Source organism: Cavia porcellus, unplaced genomic scaffold (assembly GCF_034190915.1).
Source record: "Cavia porcellus strain 051 isolate PalLab524CR breed Dunkin Hartley unplaced genomic scaffold, mCavPor4.1 scaffold_3, whole genome shotgun sequence".
In the NCBI taxonomy this organism is placed as follows: domain Eukaryota; kingdom Metazoa; phylum Chordata; class Mammalia; order Rodentia; family Caviidae; genus Cavia; species Cavia porcellus.
Genome location: NW_026947486.1, coordinates 102,863,372 through 102,874,986, shown reverse-complemented (window position 1 = coordinate 102,874,986; position 11,615 = coordinate 102,863,372). Strand labels below are relative to the sequence as shown.

General features: G+C 38.1%; 1 non-coding gene across 1 annotated transcript; it reads right to left on the bottom strand.

Annotated features, from left to right (window-relative positions):
* Positions 1-1,449: 1,449 nt before the first annotated feature.
* Positions 1,450-1,586, bottom strand: LOC111755410 (small nucleolar RNA SNORA2/SNORA34 family). Its single transcript, XR_002789963.1, has one exon. It is a non-coding gene; the product is annotated as a small nucleolar RNA SNORA2/SNORA34 family (small nucleolar RNA).
* Between the last annotated feature and the right edge of the window lie 10,029 nt (positions 1,587-11,615).

The window sequence follows — 11,615 nt, the reverse complement described above, 5'->3', positions numbered from 1 at the left end:
GTGCATATTGAATCATCACATGGTCTCATAAATATGTATGATTATTATATTGTTGTGTGTTAGAAAGCAGGAATTAAATGAAGATACTAGAACATAAACTATGTGAGCCTTTTGTATTTGACAAACAGAACAATTACTTAAAGTAAAAAATGGAGGGAATAGAGAAGTTTAAATCTAGCCAGGGCTGGCACAGCTAGCAAATGGCTGATCAGGGATAAGGAGATTCTTCTTTTTTTGTTTGTTTATTTGTTTATCTTCACTATCTATCATATTGTCTCTTGTTTTCCTCCAAACATTTGTCCATGTCTTTGCATACAGAGAATTTATTAAAAACAACATAGTATAAAACTGATCTGAACAAAATGAGGAAGCCGTTTTAGGTATTCAAAAGCAGACAATAGAGAAGTCACTAATGGCTGTTGTAGAGTCTCTCATTCTCTTCAAAATAGCTGTCCATACTTTCGTGCATAATGAAGTTCAACAAAACAAAACAGGCTAAAATAACACTATTAATTAGAGTAAAGCAAAACAAGGATAAAAGTATTTGCCTTCAAAGAAATGGTAGAAAATTATCCCTATTTGCTACATTGCCTAAGACTAACCTCTCAAGGGATGTCCAGATTACTGGCTCCCACATGCTAATGGTGGGGGTGAGGGGAAGAGATGTAATGTTTGATTCACAGCCCGCATGCCAGGAGACTCACAGCTGCTCACCAGAGGGAAGGGTTTGCTTGGTTTCCTGGCTCTCAAGGTCTCAGCATGGTGCAGGTCCCAGTAAATGCCAGTGGCTCTCATCCTGGGCCTCCATTGCCTGCCATGCTCACAGCCGATCACGTGAGGTGGGGAGGGGTTGCTTGGTATCCTGGCACTCCAGGTCCCAGCATGGCTCGGATCCCAGTAAATGGTGGTGGCTCCCATCCTGGGCCGCTGCAGCCTGCCACACTCACAGCCACTCCCCACAAGGGGAAGGGTTGCTTGATTTCCTGGCCCTCAAGGACCCAGCATGGTGCAGGTCCCAGTAAACGCCAGTGGCTCCCATCCTGGGCCACCAAAGCCTGCCATGTTCATAGCCGCTCACCAGGGTCAAGAAGTTGCTTGGTTTCCTGGCACTCCAGGTCCCAGCATGGCATGGGTCCCAGTAAATGCTGGTGGCTCCCATCCTGTGCTGATGCAGCCTGCAAGGCTCACAGTCATTCACCTGAGGTGAGGGGTTGCTTGGTTTCCCAGTGCTCCAGGTCCCAGCATAGCGTAACCCAATAAATGCCAGTGGCTCCCATCCTGGGCCACCACAGTCTGCCACACTCATAGCCGCTCACCAGTGTGGAGAGGGTTGGCCTGGTTTCCTGGTGCTCCAGATCCCAGCATGGTATTGGTCCCAGTAAACACCAGTGGCTCCCATCCTGGGCCGCCGCAGCCTGCCACACTCATGGGGTGGGTGGGGGTACTTCAAGCTGTTTCTTTCTAATGAATTGACTATTTCACTGCCCAAGTTCTGAAATGGCTAACAGACCATAGAAAGACATCTCTTTAGGCTCCTGCTTGAAACCAACAGTGTCAGAAAGCTTCTAGCCTTGATTCAGGGCCAGAGGAGATTCTTCTGTTACTTGAAAAGTAAAAGAAAAATAAAGGGGAGACAAGAAAAAAATCAAAAGAAAAATAGTGATGGTTCCCTTTTGATTTATTTACTCAACATACAAGTTGTCTGTTGACTTTTTTCTAAAGAAGAATATGCTATCTTTATGAGATTTTTTCTTACATATATGTACATCCTAAAATCACTTGCTCACAATGGTGAAAGTTATTGATCTGTACCTTCTTCTGTTTGTTTTTGTAACTCTAGTCTCTGGTACATAATATACACTCATAAGTATTTCTAGAATTAATATCTTTTACCTAAAGCCAGAACATAATTAACAGCTATAAATTAAATAAACAACAAATATTAAGGCCACAGGTAAAAACCGAACACTAGAAATAAAGTTTAAAGTACTGCATGATAGTGCATATCAAGATTTACTGCACAAGTGTGGGCCTTGAACACAGCATCAAAAATATCTATCTCATACACAAGATGCTATGCAGCAAAAACTGTGCTACAAGCACTAAGATTCAATTCCTGTTTGAAACCACTGCCCTAAGATATAGTCTGCATAAGGCCATCCCAGCCAAATTCTAAGTGAGATGAAAAGTCAAAACAAGTCTGAGTAGAACACTGGCATGAGCTGACATTTCAAAAGGAATTGTCTAAATGCTGTGCTGAGAATAGATTGCTACAAGACAAGAGGAGCAATGGGGCAACCTACTAAGGTTTTGCAATAACCTGGGTGAGGTAAAATGACATCTTAGACCATGTGATAGTGGTAGAGATGATGAAAAGTGGTGAAAATACTTTGAAAGGGGCTTCTGGTCTGTCAAAGAGTTGGACAAGACGACAAGACATGCCCCAAGAGTCAAAGTGATGAGGAGGAATCAGAGGTGATGTCATGGCCTTGAAGCCTGAACAAGTGTATGGGTGTAGTTGCTAGTAGCAGAGACAGGGAAAACAAGAGGAGTAGCACATCTAAATGGACATGTCAACTAGATAGTAGGAACACAAGTAGCCAGACCTGAGAGTCATTGTGGAGCCAAGTATAATGGTGCACACCTCTAACTCCAACACTCTGGAAGGCTAAGGCAGGAGGATCACAAGTTCTAGCCCAGGCTGGCTGGACAACTTAGAGACCTAGTGGACACTATATCAAAATTAAAATTAAAAACAAAAGAAAGACTGGAGATTTATTTTGGAACAAACACCCTGAGTTCAATCCACAGTAGCACAGAAAAAGTCATTAAGATCACCAGGCTGACTATGAAAATCAGTATGGAGATGCCTCCGAAGACTAGGATTGGAAGTTCCATTCAATCCAGCTATTCCCCTCCTGGGTATTTTCCCAGAAAAACTGAAAAGATCATGTCACCATGATAAATGTGCACCCATGTTCACAGTAGCAATATTTGTAGTATCTAAATCTTGGGAACCTAAATGCACATTAACTACAGAGTGGATGAAAATGATGTGGTATTTTTATACAATGGAATATTACTCAACTATAAAAAAGAATCATCCTGAGGTCTTTATAGGTAAATGGAGGCAACTGGAGACTATCCTCATAAATGAAATAAATAAGAATAATATTTATAAATATCACATTGTCCCTCTGGTGTAAAAAGTAATAAGAACTGTAGGAGTAATAAGATCCAAAATGTGTAATAGATATTGTAAAAAAGGGAAGGAAAGTGCTCTAAAGGATATAATTGCATGTATGTTTAAGTGTGTAAGATAGATAATTACATTACTAAGTTTTTGTTGGATCATTGAACAGAATGGTTTGCACTCTCATTGTTTGATTGTTCACCTTCTATGCTTTAATTTTGTAACTTGAACAGCTATTTCTAAGGTGACAATATGTAATTTATCAACTAGTGATTTCTTAGTGTTAATTTTTTGAAATTTTGTATTACTTAAACGCTTGTTTCTGTTTTGCTTTTTTTCTTTAAATAAAAAAAAGATCACCAGGCTAAAAAATAAAGAAAAGATCTGGAGACCTTTTCCAAGGTTTTTCCAACACAAAGTGTTTAAGGATGAGGAAGACATGGGAGAAGTGACTGATGAAATAGGAAAAAATCTGCAAAACATGGTAATCTAAAGGACAAATGAAGCAAGCTTTTTCTTTTGTTTTGTGTTGTTTTGTTTTTGAGATAGGGTCTCACTATGTAGTTCAAGGTGGGCTTGAACTCACTATGGAGCCATCTGGTCTCAAACTTGTGGCAATTCTTCTGCCTCAGCCTCCTGACTGCTAGAATGACAGGCATGCGCCACCACACCTGGCTATGAAGCAATTATCCTAAGGAAAAAGAGATGATTAACTCTGGTAATACACATGCAAAGTAACTGGCAAAGCACCTGTAACCCTAAACACTGAGAAAGCAATGAGGAACCCAGTGAAACCCCAGAAGTTTGACTGACAGTGCAGGCCACAGCAGCTTGACTGACTGGGAGGGGAGGCGGCACAAGGAAATACAGTGCACACTACAGCAGGTTGACTGATCCCCGCACCACTACCACTGGCCTCCGGGCTGCCAGTGAGACCTGTTGCCACAGGCCTACTGGAGGCTGGAGGAGCACAGCAACTCGGAACCCACCAGCTGCCCCAGCCCCCACCCCAGCCCCTGCCACCACCACCACCACCACTGCCACCACTGATGCGGAGAGGAGGCAGCACAAAGTAATATAGTGCAGGCCACAGCAGCTTGACTAATCCGGAGGGGAGGGGCCAGTATATGCTGACCCTGTCTGCAACTCACTAGCACATGGCAGTGGGAAGGGTCATCTAGCCAGTGTGTTTCAGAAGAATTATAACCAACACAGAAAGAAACTGGGCCTCCTGGAAGAAGCAAAAAAGATGGGAAGAGGAAGCAACAACAAAAAGTCCCCAGGTCCCAACCCTGAGAACATTGACCCAGGACAGGTAAATACAAAGGAGAATGAGAACAGCAAACATGCAATATCAGACATGGCACCAGTGGACATAGAGAGATAAAGAGATATATTTGGGACCTCATAGACGAGTTCAAAAGTGAAACATTTAGCCAAATAAAGCAAGATATAAGAAGATTAATAAAAGAGATACTAAGCACCCCTCAAGCAGACACTGACGAAACAAGGGAGGAACTCAAAGAAAGGAGAGAACCATTTGATGAAGAATATAAAAAATATAGAATACATGAAGCAGATTCAAAGAGATCACCAGGAAATTAAAAACTCTATGGAAAGATGGCAAATCAGCTTGAAAGAAACTAAGAATAGATTATCCAAACTGGAGGAGAATTTTACAATGTGGGAGAATGAAATGAAAACTTTTTTAAAGTAATGAGGAAACAAGCAGTAATAAAAAGATCTATAACTTGAGAATAAAGAATGTGAATGAAGAAGCTGGGGTATAAACAAAGGAACTACAAAGGTTATTCACAGAAATATTTAAGGAAAACTTCCCAAACATAGGAAAAGGAAATGATATTCTGATATATGAGGCATACAGAACTCCAGCCACCTACAAACAAAACAGAACTACATATAATAATCAAGATCCCAGAAATTCAATATAAGAACAGAAGAGTAAAAACTGTTAGCAACAAAAAACAGATAAACTATAAAGGAAGGCCCATCAGAATAACGGCATACTTCTCGACACAAACCATAAAGTTGAGAAGAGCCTGGAGCGAAATAATCCAAGCCCTGAAAGAAAATAACCTCCATCACAGATTGATGTACCTTGCTAAACTATCTCTAGAAATTAATGGTGAAACAAGATGCTTCCAAGACAAAGAGGAACTTGGGAAATTCACAACCACCAATCCAACTCTACAGAGAATACTGCAGGGCATTCTAGAGAGAGAGAAAAGTACTAGGATTCCAGGAACAGCGGCAGAGAGGCCTCAATGAATGGAGCAGAAAACAGAATGAAGAAGATAAGCAGACAACTGATGGCAAAAAAAGAGCATAACAGAAATGAGGCAGAGAATATTTTCTTCAAAACTGATATGATTGATAGTATCAAGTCTGAGAGTACAGGCAACTACACGGAAGATGACAAGACTCTACAATATACATTCTGGTTTGATAACTGCCAGTTTTTGAAGTTCTATACTACATACAAAGTTGTGTTTTCATTAATACTGTTATGCACTGATATATTCAATTATACTATGTCTGATGATATAGCTGATTCTATTGGAGATAACAAGAGACAACACAGGAACCATGGTAGAACTCTTTGTACAATGGTCTTATATGTTTATTTTGTTTCATGTGTTTATGGGAATATGTTTTGTTTTGCCTTGCTTTTTTGTTTCTCCCTCTAATATAGAAAGGATAGAAATACATGTTAAGACTCATGCATGTGTAGAATCTATAAACAGTTTATGGGATCTGATCTTATGACACATGATGAAATGAACAGATACTTTGAAGAAAAAGAGACACTAAAATACCGAGTGCTGATCCTGGAGTGTCATAATGTGAAACACTGCAGTAGTATTATTCTTTGTTCAGAGGGATATTAGCCTGCTTGGGTTTATTCAATCTCAACATAATTGAAGATATGAATAACTGCATGTATGTTTAAGTGTATAGGATTGATAATCATATTTGTAAGTTTTTGTTGGATAGTTGAACAGAACTGGTTGCAGTCTCACTGTTTGAATCCCCACTTTATATGCTCCACTTTAGTATCTTGAATAACTTTTTGTAAGAAGACAAGCTGTAAATCATCAACTAGTGATTTCTTACTGTTTATTTTTTCTTTGAAATTATGTATTATTTCTACCCATTTTGTTTTGTTTTAGTCTTTCTTTAAATTAAATTTTTAAAAAAGACACTACATTAATCAGTGCTGATCATGGAGTGTCATGATGTGAAATCCAGCAATACTATTATTCTTTGTTCAGAATGATTTTAACCTGCTTTAGTTTGTTTAATCTAAACATAAATGAAGATATGGATAACTGCATGCATGTTTAAGTGTATAGGCTTGACAACCATGTTACTAAGTTTTTGTTGGACAGTTGAGCAGAACTGTTTGCAGTCTCACTGTTTGAATTCCTACTTTATATGTTCCATTTTTGTTTCTTGAACAACTATTTTAAGATGACAATATGTAAACATCAACTAGTGATTTCTTACTGTTTATTTTTCCTCTGAACGTATGTATTATTTCTATCTATTTTCTGTTTTGTTTAGTCTTTCTTTAAATAAAATTTTTTAAAAATATAGATCAATACTGATTCTGATGCATGGACTCTAGGATGGGGCCAGGTCATCATACTTTTTGCTTTTAGTTGGTTGTAAGTAATTACCACGAAGTGTTCTGATACACATATGAATTTAAAAATAATTATAATAAAAATTCCAGTGTCTCAGTATTGGTACATAACACCTAGGATCTGGTCCTGACTACTTCCTTAGTGTAAAGGCTTGACAACCATGTTACTAAGTCTTTGTTGGACAGTTGAACAGAACAGTTTGCAGTCTCGCTGTTTGAATTCCCTCTTTACATGTTCCATTTTTGTACCTTGAACAACTATTTGTAAAATGACAATATGTAAACATCAACTAGTGATTTCTTACTGTTTTTTTTCTCTGAATGTATGTATTATTTCTACCTATTTTCTGCTTTGTTTAGTCTTTCTTTAAATAAATTTTTTTTAAAAAAGAGAAAGCAATGAGGTGTAATTTACCTCGATGACCTTGAACAGATTGTCTAATTCTGCAAAAGATGAATTGTAACACAATGCTTGTCTTTATAAGGCTAAACATAAATGACATTTATTGTGATTAAATAGAAATTTAATTGTATGCATACATACACTATTACCATAGGCTGTGTAGAATAACAGCTCTAAAAATTTACTTCTGCTGGACATGCTGGCCCATGCCTGTAATCTCAGGACTCTGGGAGGCTGAGTCAGAAGGACTGCAAGTTTGAACCCAGCCTGGAAAAAAGTCAAATAAATAAGCAGGGCTGAAGGTATAGCTCAGCATAAAGACTCTGGGTTCAATCCCCAGTGCTCCAAAAACTATTTTTCTTTATTTTTTCCCTCTCTGGGTCTAAGAATATGAGCTATGACCATGAATCATTAAGTTTTATTTTCATACAGGTGGGGAGATCAGCTCTGTGTGATCACAAGTTGTATGTTTTCTACTCTTCTAATCAAATTACTTCAGACATCCTGAATCAAAACTCATGGCCCATCATTCTAAAATTCTGTTTCCAAAAACCAGAACTCACACTCACAAAAAAGTATCAGTGAATATCCTTGACAATGGTAATTACTTTCTGACAGGGACCAGCACACCCAGCAAAAGTAACTTTTTATAATTGTTATTCTACACAACCTATGGTAATAGCTTTTGTGTGCATACAATTAAATTTCTATTTAATCACAATAAATGTCATTTATGTTTCTGACTTCTTAGTACCTAAGTTTATTTCTCTTATTCATAAACATGCCCTCATCCTTTCATTCCCTGTTTGCAGCACTTTGAAGAGATAGATAAGCTTCAAACATTCTAAGAGCCACTGCTATTGATGGTTCCATTTAAATGTGTCCTTCAAAAGTGCAGGGTGATCGAAGGCTCGTTCCTCAGGGTGGCAGGATTAGGAGGTGCTCTTGGGTCTTAGCAGATAGAGCCTTGCGTTTCTTGGGTTACTGGGGACTCACCTTCAGAGGCAGGTCTCCTGCAAGCCCCTGAACTCTCACCACAAGTCTACTATAAAAGGAGCAACCCTGGCTCCGCCGAGGGCTCTTTGCTTCCTAGCTCTAGTTAACACTGCTTGCCCTGACACAAGCTCCCATCTTGATACAATATCATCCACCACCCTCACTAGAGGCCAAATTATTAGGAACGTCTAATCATGAAACTTAAACCAGCAAAACTATGGCTAAAATGCCTTTTTCCTTCCTATGTAGGCCTGTCAGATATTCTGTTGTAGTGACGAAAAGCACACTAATACAGTCACTAATTTTAAAAGATTCCTTTACTACCAGGCATGTGTGATCCTAGCACTCAGGAGGCTGAGGCAGGAAGATCGCCACCAGTTCTCAGCCTGTGCTACATAGTAAGTGTAGGACCAGCCTGAACTACATAGCTAGACCTTGTTTCAAAAACAAACAAATAAAAAGATTCTTTTACTAAGATACAACACAAGGAAATGTAGATCCAAACCACAATGAAATATCATTTCACATAACTCAGAAAACTGTAGTCTGACTCATCTCTAGGCACTCAGGAATCACTTCCAAAACGGAACCAGCAGAGATGAAACTAAAGGCCAACTTGCCTGATCACTTGTTCTGTGTTCAGAGGGCTATAGCTCATGTGCCTTCTTCACTAAGCTTCACTTCAGTTGCAAGGGATAATTTCCCTCTGCATTAATAGTTAAAGTTGTCAGTTCTTTGCCCTCAGTTGACCGTGACTCTACATATCATGGCGTCCATTGCCTCTTTAACTTTCTTAATTGAAGAGAACTAACCTTGTCCTACAATTTGAAGAACCCTAGAGCTGGAACTGCTCTTCTCTGCTTAGCATTCAGTTTACCTACTAAGGCCCAAGTACTATGCTGGATGCCTAATTGAGCAGGTTCTCACAAGCTAAGACACCTAGGCTCTTGCCACATACAAACAGTGCTAAAGTACAGTACTAATCCTCAAGGTAGCCTATTCCATTATTAGGGGGCTTTATTCCTTAGCAGATTCTTCCTCATACTCAATTGATAACTTCCTCATAGACTCTACTGGTACCAGACTTTGCTCCTGAAGAAACACAAATCTGAATCTAACCCCTTTGTCACACAACAACAACCAAATGAAGAGAGTTAGGATACTATTCATAAGTCTGTTATTTTTAGACCTCTCAATTCCTCATTACATTATATAGTATTCAGATGTTTGCTGTAGATAGAAAGGAGTAGAACTGAGTATTTTATTTTTCCAAGTATATAAGTTTATATCATAGAGGTACTCTGAAAGTTTTAATTCTACTTAAAAATCTCTAAATTTCCAAATAATTTTTAAATCATTGGAATTAATTTATTAAAAAGTCTACAGTTAGTTTTTAGATCAACTCTGACAGTAACCAGTCTTGCAATACTCCAATTTGTGTCACTTTCCCTGTAATATGAAATTGTAATGTCAACATAGTTGAGAAAGTGTGAAGTATGCTTGATGAATTTGATGAACTATGTTTAATAAATTTGAACTACAAGAAGATGACAAAAGGATAAATAAATGTTAAACTTTGAGCTTTTCCTAAAAGTAAAAAATACTCTAATTATGGAATAAAAATTTATACATTAGGCCAAATATGGTGGTATATGCCTATAATCCCAGCCCTTGAGAGGCTGAGGTAGGAAGATCTCTATCAGTTGAGGCCAGTCTGGGCTACATAGTGCATTTAAGGCCAGCCTGAGCTATGTAGCAAGATGTTGTCTCAAAAAAATTTTATACACTAATTTGAAGAAAATTAAGCTCTAAACTAAGCATAATAGAGAATAAATCTATTTTCATGATTATAACTGTAGCCATGGGTATCTGCCCTAAAATTAAGGTGTTAGCAAATTCTATAGTCTTAAATAGTTGTTACAAATGATAATATTGTAAAACTAAACTAAAATTCATAAATCAATTATTTTTCTAGGTTTTAAGCACATAAAGCTATGAAATAATACAAATTAGCTAATGAAATTTTGTAAGTACATAAAATTTGAGGTTAACAAGAGTTTAGTCATTATAAGTCATGAAGCAAGAAAAAATAGGAAATATTTCAGGCTATTCAGAGTAGTACTTCTGGAAGGTGAGGTTATAGGCAATACCTTTTGTGTGTTGCTATCCTTCCCAATTATTTCATAATAAGGATATATTTGCATTTGAAAATCAACAGACAGAGCATCAACAAATAGAGAATCTCTACCTGCCAAGTATTTATCAGTGCACAGCCTAGTAGCCACAATGCTGAAGAGAATTAGGGAAATTTCTTAGATCGGTACTTCTTAAATTTGAAAGTTCATGATCACCCAGAGATCTTATGGAAATGTAGACTCTAATTCACTTTCATTTTCTTTATGCTACCTGGGGATTGAACCCAGGGCCTCACACACAGTAGGTAAATGCTCTATCATTGACTGTACCATCAGCCTTCCTGGACCACACTTGGAAAACCACTGCTTTAGTCTAGAAGAAAGAAAAATCTTGACTGCCATCTTTTGATGAGAGTGGTTAAGGAAAAATGAACAACTATTTTCCATGGGTATTTAAGGGAAATTTTGAAATAAGAGTTGTTCTGGAATGGATTGTACCCATAAAAAGATATATTAAAGTCAGTCATAAAGACACACATCCATAATCCCAGTACTCTGGAAGGCTGAGGCAGGAGGATGGCAAGTATAAGCCCAGCAAGGGCAACTGAGTGATGCAGCAAGAACCCTGTCTCAGAATAAACAATAAAAAGTACTGGGGATATAGCTCAGTGCATATGTCTTGTGTTAGGCCCCAGTACCAAAAAAAAAATAGTAAGATAAAAAATGTCCATCAATTGAGTTAAACAAATCACAGTGTAACCTAGTAAAGAAATGAAATGCAGCTAGAGGATTTGCACTGCTTGGTGTGGTAGACTGTCCATGATAATTATCGACAGCAGAAAAAGCAAAACATTGTGCTTAAGGGTATGAACTCCACAGTCAAATCTACTAGTACAAAAATGAGGTATGCCCTCTACTAGCTCATGAGATTATGACCATGTTGGTAGGCTCTGGGTCTCAGTTTTCTGAAGTATAACATGTATTTCACACTCGTATTTATCCTGCAGAATGCTGTCACTATTAAGTCAACTGGTGAAAAGCATTTCAACCATTTTTTGGCATAAAGTAATTACTCAGTGTAACAGATACAGAGTTAACAAGGTCCTTTGGGATCTAGATCCTGCCTATCTCTCCAAACTCATCTTCCATTACTGCCTGCTAAATTACTGAAAACAATTCTTTATTCTGTGCTCTTGTAACACTCAACTCATTATCTCTATT